The sequence below is a fragment of the Haemaphysalis longicornis genome, unplaced genomic scaffold (genome assembly GCF_048455015.1).
Source record: "Haemaphysalis longicornis isolate Haplotype H1 unplaced genomic scaffold, Haemaphysalis longicornis Haplotype H1 scaffold_1, whole genome shotgun sequence".
Lineage (NCBI taxonomy): Eukaryota > Metazoa > Arthropoda > Arachnida > Ixodida > Ixodidae > Haemaphysalis > Haemaphysalis longicornis.
The window spans coordinates 386,104,926-386,119,300 of NW_027526203.1; the positions used below are offsets into that span (position 1 = coordinate 386,104,926).

A 14,375-nucleotide genomic window follows, 5' to 3' on the forward strand; every position below is an offset into this window, starting at 1 on the left:
TATCACATATATTGTCATGCGAACAACCGCAAGGCTTTTTTTAAAGATTACGACGCTGCCATTATAGGTCACTGGCGCTTTTTTTTTCGATGGCTTCAAACGCGGCCGCATTCCATATTCTTCCACGTCGCATAGATAAAGACCGAATATCGGGAAGACCCGCAGTTCCCAGTTCTGCGTGTGCCCGTCCCGAAGGCCGGCACTGTTGGGTTAGAGTAAAATCAGCAGCTTAGTGGCGAGGCTGGGCGTTTCCGTCGCCGCCCACAAGCCGGGCAATAAAGAGCAGCGGAATTAATAATCAATTCGCCGCTTCCCGGCAGCTGCTGCCCCTTTCATCGGAGCAGAATGAGACGACGGCCTCTGGAGAGTGGCCTTAGTCGGCACTCCGTGCGATGAATGGGGCTTTGCCGGGTGCGCGGAAAGTGCAACAAGATTTCGTTTATTGCATGCGCGGGCTCTACGCGGCACAGCCTTGCGAAAGTCTCCAGAAGTACATGCCGCGCTGGTAATTTCGTGAACACTCCACGTTCATCGTCAGGGCAGCCGAAAAAAGGTCGCCGCTTAGAACGCGCCATAAAAGATTGCGATGAAGGCGAAAAAAAAAAAAAAAAAGAACCCATCGCGCACAATTCCGACATGATGTTCTTTCCCCACTATGTGTACCTGATTTTCCCGTCCCACCGTTCACACGTGGCACTCTTTTTCTGGGGAGACAACCAAGCTAACGACGGCCCTAATTAAGAACCTTCAATGATGGGACAATAAGGCTGGCAAGGAACGACTTTTTCCACAAGCGGGTTACAGCGGTGCTCATTAGGACCGAGTTGAAATGCGCTTACCTGCAACGAAACGGAAGAATATATGTTCACGAATGTAATTTACAGCCGAACTTTTTCAACGTATTTTTTTCTTACGTACACATGGCAATGCTATCACAAACAGAATCGCTTGTGCGGCACAAAACGTACTCTACCAGACGATGGTTTGAGAACACTTCTCTAATGGTTTTAGCTGTTACGGCATCCGAAAAATTGCAATGATTGAACTATGCGTGTGGATAACTGAAATGTTAAACTAAAGCCAAGGCACTGCCGTGCGATCGTAGGTACAAATGCAAATGATTAGGTGTCTAGTTTGGCTACTTGGAGAAGCCGCATGCCTATATACTGCGAGTCTATCGCTACGCGTGGGGCAAAAATACGACCACGGGCTGCTGCTTGCAGGAAATTTATTTCAGGAAACGCAACGAGGAGGAGCGTATAGTTCATAAAGTTTCTTTCTTCTCATTTGATCTGTTTAGTTCCCTTTTGGGCTTGCAGCCCTCCTTCCGCCAAATTTAGCTCCTAGCAACGGGCATACTAATGAAAGAAGCCGTACCCTAGCCTGAGCGGAATAGCTAATTTTAAAAAAATACCAAGCATTACTGGAGACTTCCGGAATACTCGTCCTTATTTCCGTCTCAGGCATCAATGAGATGTGGCTTTTGAATGGCGCTGGTGCCAAACGCACACTTTTTTATACCTGTAAATAAAAGTGTCCGACTGACTGCCTGATTCATAAGATCCCAGGCGGAACTGCTGGACTTACAGAAATTTGAAAATTTCGGCCATAGATGCCTATCACGTAGTAGGGGCTCACGAATACTGGGTTTTTGCAAAATACCCCTCAAAGGAGTAAAAGAAACAAATTATGTCTTCGAAAATTCTTGATATCTCGCAGGCCCTTTAACATATGCAGCTGTTTTTTTTATGTATGTCTAATCCATACAAACATCTAAAAAGTAGTTTCAAGGTTTCGCCCCAACCAACATCTTTTGGGGTGAATTTCGATTTGTGGGTAAATTATGTGTTTTTACGAAATCTTCAGTATATGTTCGGTCCCTCCATGCTAAATCGAATTGGTTTTCGCTGACGATTGTTACCAACACAAACGCACAAAAACAAATTTAAGGATTTCGCGCTCAGAACGGCGAGCGGGACTTACAGCTTCAATGTATAGTGAAAAGGACTAGAAGGTGATATCAACGCTTCGCTTAAACTAAAGCTGGACATTGAGACTTGAAGTTCGGGATTACATTTCTCTCATATCCCGCTCAGTTCAGTTCTCTCATATCCCGCTCAGCTCAATATGTCAGGATTTTTTTAAATATTGCACCCAGCTGAGAGAGTGGCAAGGGCTAAAACTTTCTTTTTTTCAGGAATTCCTTATGATCTCGCTGGATCGTTCCGATATCGAGCTGTTTTTCGCTGATGTAGGTAGCCATAGGGATGTTTAAAAACTGCTTTACAGGGTTTCCCCGCTAACCAATCCCTAATGTACTTTGAGTGTAAATTAACATTTTTTTACCAGTTACTCAATATGTGCTCAGCCCGGTGATATATCCATTTGGGTTTTGCGAAAGATTGTTACCGATACAATTGCCTGAAATCTTATTGAAGTATTTTGTTCCAACAAGCCCGTGAAAGGAAGAGCGGGATTTTTGAAATTACACCCCTAACGAAGTGAAAATGACTGGGATGTGATGTCAACGACCAGCCCACAGCGCTGGACCTACAGACTTGAGAGCGCGGGAGTGCATCACTACCAAGGCGCAAAAACACAATAAAGCGACATGTTTAACAACACCTCTAAATGAGCATAAAAATCTGAATTGTTGCGGATTTTTTTTTATTATTATCGCGCAGGCCCATTCATATATAAACTGGGCTTTGCTCACATTTGCAGCGCTCACCGACATCTACGAAGTCATTTCACGGTTTGTCCGAAACAACACCTGATGAGCAGAATCTAGATTTGGAGCGAAATTAGGCGTTTTTCCGGATTCCTCAATATTTCTGAGACCCACTGATATATTAAGACACCCGGTCATCACCTGGTACCACCGCTAGTCACGGCATAGTATCGCTTTCAATGTACGTTGTTATCAGACTGTTTAAGAAGACAATGTTTTTAAGATAAAAAAAAATCATTGACTGGCAGATTTTGATGTATACTGTTGACGATACACTAACAGTACTTGTAAGGAGAAGCCATGCGCACAGGGAAGAAAATTGAGTCCACCGAGTTTTCGCGTATATTATCCTTTTATCTCGGAACGTTGATCTACAGTTGGTGACCCCTTCGTGTTTGCTAAATGTGCCTTTCTGTAACTTATCGCACTCTTATGACGTACATTGTACGACACGCAACAGGCGCCAATGGTTTTAACGAACAGTTAGGGTGCAGGTGGCTATTCGCCTCAATATCTGCTCTTTTTGTTCTATGTGTACCTGGTGTAAATTAAGCTAAAGAATTAGATTCACTTGCTTGACGGTTTCAGGTTCTTTTATTGGGGGAGTTGCACGATACTTTCGCCCGAGTCATATTTTGAGGAACTACACTGCAGCGCCTAACAGCAGTTTTAAGTGACTGACTGAAATTAAGTTTTCCGCTTTTAAAAGTTAAAATTTAGTAAATATGGCAAGCAAGATTCTGAATTATGTCCTTGATTTTCAAACAATCGGGGTGAAGCACACAGTTAAAAAAAAACTGACAACTAAACTTAGAGCTCTAATTTTAATTTGTATCTCACGAACAACCACTAGCCGGTGAATTTTGTGTAAAACGTTAGCGAATCTAAAACGGACAAGATTTATATGTATTGCGTTCTTGCGCACGGAAGTTCGTTCTTCCGCTCACACAGAATTTTTCGAAGGCGCAGTCACAAAAGGCTGTGGAACATCGAACAAGTTAGTATCAGTTTTATTCGTTTTAAACGACGTTGGTTGGTCTGTGTATGCCTGCTGCAAGATTTGCAGGTTTTCATTTGGAACGCCTTCACACGCAGTTAAGCCTTTCGTCCTGTTGAGTTCCCGCAACAACTTTTTACTTCAGCCCCCAGTATACATTGCAAGGAGTTCCTAAATTATCTAAAAGCGAGTGGTAAGGAACAAAAATGAGTTATCATGCATGCGGTCGAAAGTGACTTCTTAAGCGACCGTTCACGAGTACCAGCTTAGAAAATTGAAAATTTTGCATTCCCCTCCCCCTAACTTTTTCCCCCTAAACGAAAGCTGATGTCAAAATTTGAATACAGTACTAGGTAACTTATATTTTTTTCGCGCTTATTTATTATCTGCGTAGTTTCGTTGCGAGAGACCAGGCAAAAGCTCCCTCTAAAAACCTCGCCTTACTGTGTCGCTAGCTGGAAACAACAGAACAAACCTGTACTTGTGCCCCACGCACACTAAATAATGTAAGACGTAACCAAACTGCGAATCTCGGTAGGAAACTTTGACCGGTCGGTGTGACATATGCTTCGGAAAGTGTCTTCCAAACTTATCCGGAAACTAAGCACTCGCTTCGCGAAAGTTGTCTCGAGTGAACCGCGCCGGCAGGCAGGCACGCGACATTCTCTCGTGCTTCACTTCCCTTATTGAACGACGGGGCAATATCACGCGCGGTGATTCCGTAAGGTAGCGCGGAAAATCCGCGACCGGCCGGAAGCAGCCGCCGTGACTACGGCGAATGGCCCCACTGACCCACTTACTGTCTGCGGTGAAGTGGCCGGGAGGAGTGGCTCCCTCTCTGGACGACCGGCGAAGAAAGCGGGCCGCCGAAAACGTGCGCAGGGCTGACCGAGGCCGGAACAGTGGTGCGGCAGGAACGCGGCTTGAAGTCGCGATGACAGGACGCCGGCGACCCTAGGCGGGAGCGAGACGCGGCCGAGCAGCTCAGTGCGGCGCGCTACTCGAAGCCAACGTGGGCCCTCGCTCGCGGGCGCAGAAGCAACTGCATCCTCGGGCCCCGTGTTTATCGCGGGGCCTCACGCACTCCGCGGGAGAAGGTCCAATCAGAAGGCGGCTCCCGAGAAAAAACTCGTATTGAACAATCGGAGGCTCTGAGACTCCTCGCTCCTCTCCAACGCATGCGTGCTGGCGCGCTCTCCCTCATTCCGCTCCCTTCGCCCGAACTCGGGCCCACGGCGGCGGCACCAGCGCGTCCGCCACCCGGCACCTGGCGCGCCGGCGGCCGCGCGGCTCCCGCCGCACGCAAGCCGCCGCGCACGCCGTTCCCAGGAGCACGGCGCTTCACTCCTGACCCACCGCCGTCTAGACCGAGTCCCCTTTACTTTCTGGGCACCACATTGAATGGTTCACCGTTTGTAAGCCTCTTCATGCGTGTAGCAATGTGGTTCTACTTAATATACGTTCTCACGGGCAGTAAGACCTGAAAGGGTGGATGAGGTGCCTGTAAGAATCCAGCACCTTAGCGCGCGTTAAAAGCGAAACCCACGGGCCGAGAGCGACGCGTCTCAGCACGCGTTTTCCATTTCCGGAGAGCAGTGAGGCAGCGGTCACGAACATGCATGAGGGCTGACAGACCGGTCTTGGAGAGTACGTAAAAAACACGTGCGAGAACGCGTTATTCTCCGCACATGTGTTTCACCCTTTAAGGAATAACATGGACATTGCAAACCGCCATCTGACAGATTATGTGCAGTGGCACCTAATACTTTGCACAGCGGAACTGCCTAAGCTTTCTTCTGTCCGTGCGCATCGTTAACTGGAAATTGCTCTCGGCCAAGTGGAGAGGCGGAAAATGTTAGGCCAAGAACTGGGAGGAGAAGTGGCGAGGAGGCAAGGAGGTCACGAGCAGGTGTTGGGAGTGGGCGCCTCAAAAAAAAAAAAAAAAAACGTTTCCCGTGGTCGGAATCGAACCGGCGCCTCACCGGTTACACTATCATCGCATTCGGGGCGTACAGCACTTTCTTTGGGTTCGTAGCGCGGGCGTTCGCTTTATACTTTGGCTCAGTTGAAATAGACTTTGGCTACGGACTTTTGCAGTCTGTATATTGTACTTTATCAGGGTGGATTGTGGACTTTGATTTAAGTTCGTTTGCATGGAGAAAGCTTCTCTTTTTAACCATCTCTCTCTTAAGAAAGGGACATACCTAAAAAAAAGTCAAGTTAAAGCTATTGAAGACCACCAGCTCCACTGTTTCCTCAGTCTTCGCTCTCATGCGAAGGTGGACGAATTTCTTTTTAACGTGAAAAGTTCTAAGGTTACTCGCCCAGAATTTTCGAGCTACGCGTACGCGGCTCCTCGTCCACCGCTGGTTGACAGTCTGAAAAAGTATCTGCTTCCTTGGATGGGTTCGAACAATGGGTCTCGTAATCATCAAGCTAGCACGCTATATGCTGGCTTACGGATGGGGGATGTGCTCGGTGCGCAGAGAGTTGGAGGTGGCAGCTGCCAGTCGCACGTTGCCGTGGGCGCCACGGTCGCTAGTGCGTAGCTGGGGATATGGGTGCGTAATTTTAAATATCCGAATAAATGACTGTGGCGCTGCTGTATACACCATAGATGACGTCGGCGCTTCGTGTGCTACTTTAGACGCTGCTGTTGCTAGGACGAACTGCATGCTGCGAAATTAGCGCATAATTTGCTTGGATGGAATTTAGTTGGATTGGAGTTGGCCATCAGGCGAGCACGGTGTACCACAGAAGCGGTCACTCTCCCGTCATGGCACCAACGGTGTGGTCAATTCGTCTGGCATAGGTGAAGACAATGAAGTGAGAACACAAATGAGGCTTGGGGATAAAGATCAAGAAACAGATAGCAAAGATAAAAAAAGTGGAGTCAGAATTCACCGATAAGGAAGCTCCGCGGGATCACCAGGCCACACCAACTGGAAACTGCCCCCGTTAGTTTCAGCCCCACGTTTTAAGCGCGATTAGTTTTTGTTGCATACGGTCCACGTTTTCTGCACAATTGCCGAGGGAAAATTTGCCAAAAATGTTTACATATTGCATCAACGGTTTCTGTCCGCTACCACTACGGCAGCATGGTGTTCCGGCGATGAAGCAAAGAAGGGTTTCCGGAGTTCTAAAGGTAAACTTGTTTAATGACTGATACTAACATTTAGGGCATAAAATAAACACGTTGCACTTAGTTACATCAAGGTGGAAATATAATCGAAGTACTTAACTGAACAAATTACATCAGGAGGGGGAAATATCCTCAGAAGTACCTAAGGGAACATAGTTGATTGCGAATGTCTCGATGATGGGCGCCACCGTTTCTCGAGTGAGTCCCCCAGGCCGACGCAGTACTCTACAACCGGAAAAAGAGCAAACGTAAAGACGGCTTCCCGACAATATAGTTCGTGCCTCCACGAGTAAAGCCTGTTAGCATGGCTGGGGTGCCTGCAGAAAATCCTTGCCTCCAGCCACCATCTACGGAGTCGCAAGTTCTTTGATCATCAGAAATTGCACGTTAAAGGCCCAGTGAAAGTAATTTGTCGAACTATTATGTGTGCATTATTTGCGTATCGTATATTAACTGATGCAAAGCTTTATTTCCCTGCGAATATTATATCTGTAGCCTCAGTTTACTATGCTCGGAAGAAGAGAAAACACCACGCGCCTTTAGCAGCCACATTATGGACCCCCACAATGACGTCACACTACATGGCTTTCAACGTGGCTTGAAGCTGTGTGATTGCCTTTTTTTCTCTCACTGTAGTAAATATTGATATTTCGTTTGTTTGCACACAAGTTACGCAAAAACTAGCTTGCAATCCGTTCAATGTCCTGCCGTCTTGCCAGTGTGTCCTATAGGTGAAACCAAATCGGCGCGCATGATGGTAAGAGGAAAACGGCTCTTCTGAACGCAATTTCTACCGAATAAAATCGCATAAATCGACCAAAAGAACTCTGAACATAGCCTACGCATTATGGACGTTAAATTAGTAACGCAATTATACAACGGTTTCTCTAAATTCAGTGTCCCTTTGGGACATGACGTGGGAGTCTCCCACTTGCTATAGGCCTGTCACAGGCCTCGCAAGAAAACCATCGCACCAGCACGGCTTTGCAGCGGGACCAGAAGGAGTGCGAGTCTTTGTTCAAGAACGCGCAAAAATGGGGGCATACAAAGTAAGCAGACAATTGGACGAATCACCTCTCGCATTTGCGTAGAACACGGGAAACGTGTGCAACCAAGACCGATCGCGACAGCCTACGTGGCTTAAACGAACCGGCGTTGTTTCTGGTTGGTGCAGACAAGTGATCCGGCGGCGTTTCCATATTGGGCATTCTTCCATAGCTTTCTTCTTTGCAAATGAAAAATCAAGAGATGGCGGGAATTCCCGCCATCTCTTGATCTTTCATTTGCAAGCGCGCCAGTTGTGTTCTTTTAAAGCAAGGCTTTACTAATCTTGTAGAGAGGTTTCGCCGTCGCGGTAAATTTGACCTTCATTTGACCGCAGCTGCGCCGTTTCTTAGACAACGCATCACGTGACTCGCCGGGCCGATCTCTGCCGACAGCCGCGTTCGCCGCTGCCGCCGCCGCTGCCGGCGTGGCGCATACGCTCTCCGCAGCTGGTTCGCGCCTGACCACTTGACTCGCCGCTTGCATGCGAGCTTGGCCATGAATGAGAGCGAGCCCGGGCCGCCTTCTGTGAGCGTTGCGCGGGATCTGGAGGCCTGGAGCCGTCGTCGGCAAGCGGCGTCTGACCCCCCCGCGGATACCGCCGAGCGAGCCGTTCCGCTCGGAAAACGCCGGAAGCGGAACCCCAACCGTAGGCAAAGGTGGGCTTTGGACGAATAGTAAAATTATTATTTATTACAACAAAATCAGAATTTAACCAAGTGAAGACAAGACTTAACGAGGCTAAGTCAAGTTTTCGCTTTGCATATCCAGGGTTAGCTGAGCTAATCAGCAGCCATTTTTTTAACAGCAAAGCTGTTTTTACTGGCCTTAAGTTCGCCATCGCGGGAAAAAATACCAAGAAAATTCCGAGCGCTCCTAAGCGCGTGCCTCGCGGCGACCGCCGAGCATCCCCGGCACGCGCAGTGGCTTTAGCAAAAAAAAATCTGGCAAAAACCCCCAGGAGCGAGAAAGTGCCGAGCCCGCGTGAGCGCGTGCCTCGCGGCGACCGCCGAGTCCCCGGCTCGCGCAGTGGCTTTAGAAAAAAAGAAAAAGAAATCTCCAGTGCTAATGCTAAAGATGAAAAGGCACCTTGTTTGAGAGAGGTCACCGCACCCGCCGCATTCTCTAGAAGCCATAATGGATAATTGGAGACATGGGTACGAGTGGCCAATCCTTCCCGACACGACTTGCAGATCCCGCCACCGCTGCCTCGAGGCGATGACGAAGAGCTGGTGTAAATCTACATCCTGAGGATGACTATGTATCCACCACTCGCCGCGAAAAAGGCGACGACCTTTTCGATGCATATGACGACGATTTTTAGCACCGCAACTATGGAAATAAACAATGATACTAAAATCTAACTATGCGTCCGGCAATGCTCGTTCACAGCAGCTTCGCCATTCAAGTCTTGCGCGTGAGTGCAAGCTTCCCTGAAGTTTTTTTTTTTTTTTTTTTTCGTTTTACGACCTAGCAAAATACCCAAGGATGAATATTGACCACTTCCACGACAGAGGATATCGTGCTCCATAGACGATGAACTCCAGGCCGGTTGAATTCCATCCGAGCAAATGACGCGCTTATCCCAGTATGCAGTGCGTTCTAGCAACTGCGGCGTCCACAAAAATGCGGAATGCTCAGACGTCACCTAGCAAAGACCAGTGTCTACAGCAGCTCCACAGCCATTCAATTGAAGCGATTTAAAATAACGCGTTCATTTCCCAGCATGCAGTGCGTCCTAGCAACTGTGGCGTCCACAGCAACGCGCGGCGAGCAGATGTCACCTCCAACTTATTGCGCGCAGAAAACAACCCGATTATGTGTCCCAGCGTGCTAGCTTGATGATCAAGAGGTTCGGGGGTTCTAAACAGGCCTCAGGAATCAAAATACTTTTTTTTTTTTTCAGACTCTCAACCACCGGTGTACGAGCCGCCACGTGTCGTGTACCCCAAAAATGTTGTGCGAGTGTCCTAAGATACATTTTACATTAATATACGCAGTGGCAGGTAATTATTTTTTATAGTTTTTGTCTATACAAAAGAAAGCACCCATATTGTTCCAAGCGCAAGAGCGAAAAACAAAACTCAGCGGAGTGAATCTGCAGCCATCCGGAAATAAAGAGTTGAACGGTATTTTTTTTAATTGAGGGTTTGGCTCATCGGAAAACTCTATCCTACAGCTCAAAGGAATCCTTTTCTTTTGTGCGCGCATGCGAAGGCATTTCTTGCTTTTGTGCAAACGCAGAAATGCGAATCGTTAACATACAAAGTAAGAGCTGTCTAAAAACCTGCTCGAAGACTGCCATTGATGAGACTTGTCCGTTTTCGTGCGCGGTTTGCAAGGAAAAAGAAACGAAGCGCGGGAACTTAAACGGGCAAGAAAGACCATTCCCGAAGGAACCCGTCTGCTGCCTCTTTTTCCGCACTTTTTTGCCTTGAGCTGTACGAAGACACACCGCCATACTCATTTCGTAACGCGTCCTCTACGCTTTTCTGTAACCCCCCTCCCCCTACTCTCGTGTCCGTAGCCTTAAACCCCAGAAAATCAGCTTTCCTCTCTTTACCGCTCTAACCTGATCGATACGCCTCCAATTTCATTCCGCCCACCTTACAGGGAACACTTGAGACAATATCCCCTCCCTGAAACCACCAACAACACCCCGAGTCTAGGTGCTGCGCAAATTGAGTTTTATCTTTTTTTTTTTTTTACGGGTACAGGCTGCGTCGGCACTAAGTAAACAGTCATTTGACACCACGTCTCTCACGATGCGTTTTTTTAACGCTCGTTGACGCTAGCGGAGCTTTTGAAGGAACGTAAGCAGTATCGGTTATCGCCTGAATTTTTTTGCCCCAATCATACTTGCTACATCATAGTGAACGCCACGTCAAATGTTTATCTGGAAACGGCCGGCTGGCGGACATGTGGCTGGTTTCTCCGTTATCCATGCAGGTTTCCCCACTTTTGGATGGCCCTTCCGTCTCGACGTTCTTTACGGCAACATGGTTTCTCAGCGGGGCCAAAATCAAGCTTTGGCGGAGCTGTCGGTGTCAGTGTTGGCTGCCGTTGTCGGTAACCATAAGTGTAACTACTATAATCGCCCGCCTTCTCAAGCAACATCGACAGACTATGGTCCGTTATCACCGATGCAGCGCTCGGCACGAAGAAGAATTGGAGTGATTGGCATAGACAATCGCTACTGCAAATCGGCGCCCACGTGACCAAAGTCAAAGCTGTGTAGACAGGAACGCTTCTGCGTCACGAGATTTTGAGCTAGAATGCTGGCAGACATACGGCTGACTTCCCTGTTGTCCATGCAGATTGGATTGCATGATCCCGTTCTAGCTCCTGAGCTGTTGTGTGCGCTGCCGACTCCTCCCACGATGGTGTTTGGCGATGTTCTTTGTCGTAAACGAACGCATGCACCTCGCAGATGGTTTGTCCTGTTTGTGAACAGGTCCTTTTACGTGTTCTTGATTTTTTACGCGCGCCGACTTTTTTAGCATCGGGATTGAGATGGAAATATTTCTATGCCTGCAAAAAAAGCCAGACAAAAATTATGAGCAAGTTATGCAATTGAATCTATGATTGTAAAACATGAAGCATGATTGAGGAACTGATTTACAGTTTCGGAGCAACTTGAAGGGCAATTTGAACACCTTGGTCAACTTTGAAGACCTTGAAGTCCTAGCTGCAGAGTAGAAAGATCGAATTACGAGCCCGCAAAAAAAAAAAAAAAAAAGACATGCGGGTTAAGAATGTTGACCTAGACAATAGAAATCGCCGACAAAACCTTTTACTTTTGTTGGCGATTTCGCAGGTAAATTCGCACCATGTAGATTGAGGGAGGAGGAGGGGGGGAGACGAGGTCTAAAGTCATTGTTTTTCGGTGGCGGCGGCCCCGGTTCCATGAAGGTACTGAAGCAGCCAGGCCTGCGGTTTCGCCCGCAAATTTCCCCTAGTTTCGTTCTGAGCAGCGACTCTCCGTCGCGTCGCAGAGCGCGAGCTCGCAGACCCCCCTCCCCTCCCCTCCTCCCCGCGGTAATGAAGGCCCTGCTTAGGAGTTGGGCATGCCAGGAGGTAAACGAGCTACCAAGGGAGAGTAGGTGCGCTTTCCGGACATGATTCCTGGGGTTCCGGACAAACTCCTAGGATGGTATTCAGCGCAGGGGGTTGCCTTGGTCGCCGTGCATGACAGCTCACAAAATTTCTGGGGTGGGTGGAGGGGGGGCTCAAGCTTCATAAGTCCCCTCCCCCCTCCCTACGCTCCTGACCGAACCCGGGCGGAGCACACCACAGTCGTTTAATGAAATCGCATCGGCAGTTTCATGCCGAACTTTCATTCTTGCTGGTGATTAAAATCTGCTCTACCTATATGGCATGGTGGAGTATGTGTAGGAGGCACTGATCATCATCATCAAATTATTATTATTGTTGTTATGTTTTGTGTCCACCTCAGGAAGAAGGCCTCTCCCATAGACCTCCAACCGTTCTGTTCTCGTGCTGCAAAGGTTCATTCTTTACCCCCCCCCCCCCCCTTATTTTCTGATCTGATCCTTCCACCGAGCTAATTGTGTTTTCCTACTTCTGGCCCTGTCTCTTCGTAGTAGCCATTATTTTGCCCTAGTGGTCCACCTGTTGTCAGTCCTCCGCATTACATGCCCAGCACAAGCCGAGTTCTTTCTCTCAGTCTGAACAAACATGTCTTCCACCCAAGGGTGTTCAATGATCAAACAAGCTGGTTTCCTATCACTGAACGCTACTGCCGTCATCCGTATTTCTATTGCTGGTTGGGCTGACTTATTCTTTCCCTCGAAGTGTTTGGCAAGGCGCCCCCGTTCCTGCCCCGTAAGTAATCACCGGCAGTACGCGTTGGGTCTACAAAAATCTTTTCAGTAATATAGGCACCATTCTATTCGCTATTTGAAGGGATTGCACACAGCCCACACTGATTCTGAGCCGTATTTCTTTTCACGTGGTTAGGAACAGCGCTAAAAACCTGTCCAAGGTGGTTATGTTCATCCACCTCCCAAAGCAGTTGATTATCCATGCTAGAAATGAGGCTTTCTGTGTGTCTGCTCAACGTTACTTTCAATTTCTTCTATTCATCTTTAACTCTACCACGAAGCTTTCGAAATGCATCTTCTGAAGCATTGTGTAGGTATTTTTTGTCTTAACGATAAGGACAATGTCGTCTACAAATCCCAAGTGGCTCAAATAATTTTCATCACGTCGTAGTCACTCGGCTTCTCCCATTCAAGCCTCCATAACAGTACCCCCTACAGGCAGGCTGTAAACAATTAGGGGGCACTGGGGACCGGGTAAGTACATAATAAAAATATAATTGACAGTTTCCGTCTTACTGAGTATGTTAGTTTCCTGACTACAAGTAATAACATTTGAGACATTTTGTTTTCATATTCGCTGAGATTGGTTAATAATTTAAATATTATTCCAGGCATTAGTGGTCACTTGGTCATTGTAGCAGAACCTAAAAAAGAAAGCAGGAAACCAGTAGTTGTGCAACACGGAAGGTTTATTTATTTAAGGAAGGTGACCATTCAAGTGTAGACCAAGAACTAGTGGACCATCTGCCTGTGTTTTCACTGAAAACAACAGTGTAAAAGATTTATGGCTCAAATTTTAACACAAGTTGTTGGCCCTTATAAGTAAGTGCATTCCTACCATAGAAGTAAACAAACTTAATAAATACGAATTGTCATGAATAATGTCCAGTATGTTGAGTTAATCAGGTAAAAAAACGGATGTCTCGTAAATAAAAAATATGACGCATTGACTACATTAAATAATTACTAGCATTACTGTAGCAGTACAAATCAAGAGAAAAGAAATATTTCAGGTTCTGCATGGCAAGATGAAACCTAATACCAAGTTATTTTGGCGTTATTCAGAGGAGTATGGATTCTATCAAATCCGCGTTAGTGAAGTAATTTTTAATAATACGATTCTAGTTGACGAGGAAGCTAAAGCCGCATGTCTAAATAACCATTTACAAGTCGTATAATTTAGCTAAGCGTTAAATTCCCTCTCAACTGCAATCAAAGTAGACTGCCAATGACTCCACCTTTAGAACTGGTCGTTAGCGGTGTATGTTACATTCTGGGGAACTACGACTAATTCAAAGATGCTAACTAATTTATTATTTATTCACTGTCTTCATTGTACCTGGTTATAGCTTTTCTTCAACTTGACAGGCTGCAAGCTACGTGAAATACAATGTGAAGCAGTAAAATAGGAAGCTTCAAATTAGTCCGGGCTAATAATGAGATGCTGTTTCATTTTTTGGCAATTACAGTGAACAACATCTTCATTCCCATTGCTTTGGCTACCATATATTTTTAAGTAAAACTAAAAAGGTTTCTGCCCCTATTCATTTTTATGGGCAGACACACAAAAGCGCACACGTGCACACACACACAGACACATGCATGCACGCGCGCACG

The 14,375-nt window shown here is 47.0% G+C and overlaps 1 protein-coding gene across 1 annotated transcript in view; it reads right to left on the reverse strand.

Moving 5' to 3' along the window:
* The window catches only part of LOC144155235 (uncharacterized), a 301,417-nt gene extending 296,658 nt beyond the window's left edge, over positions 1-4,759 (reverse strand). The window contains exon 1 of the mRNA XM_077686560.1: positions 4,529-4,759. The gene's annotated coding sequence lies outside the window, so the exon portion shown is untranslated. The remainder of the gene's footprint in view (positions 1-4,528) is intronic.
* Between the last annotated feature and the right edge of the window lie 9,616 nt (positions 4,760-14,375).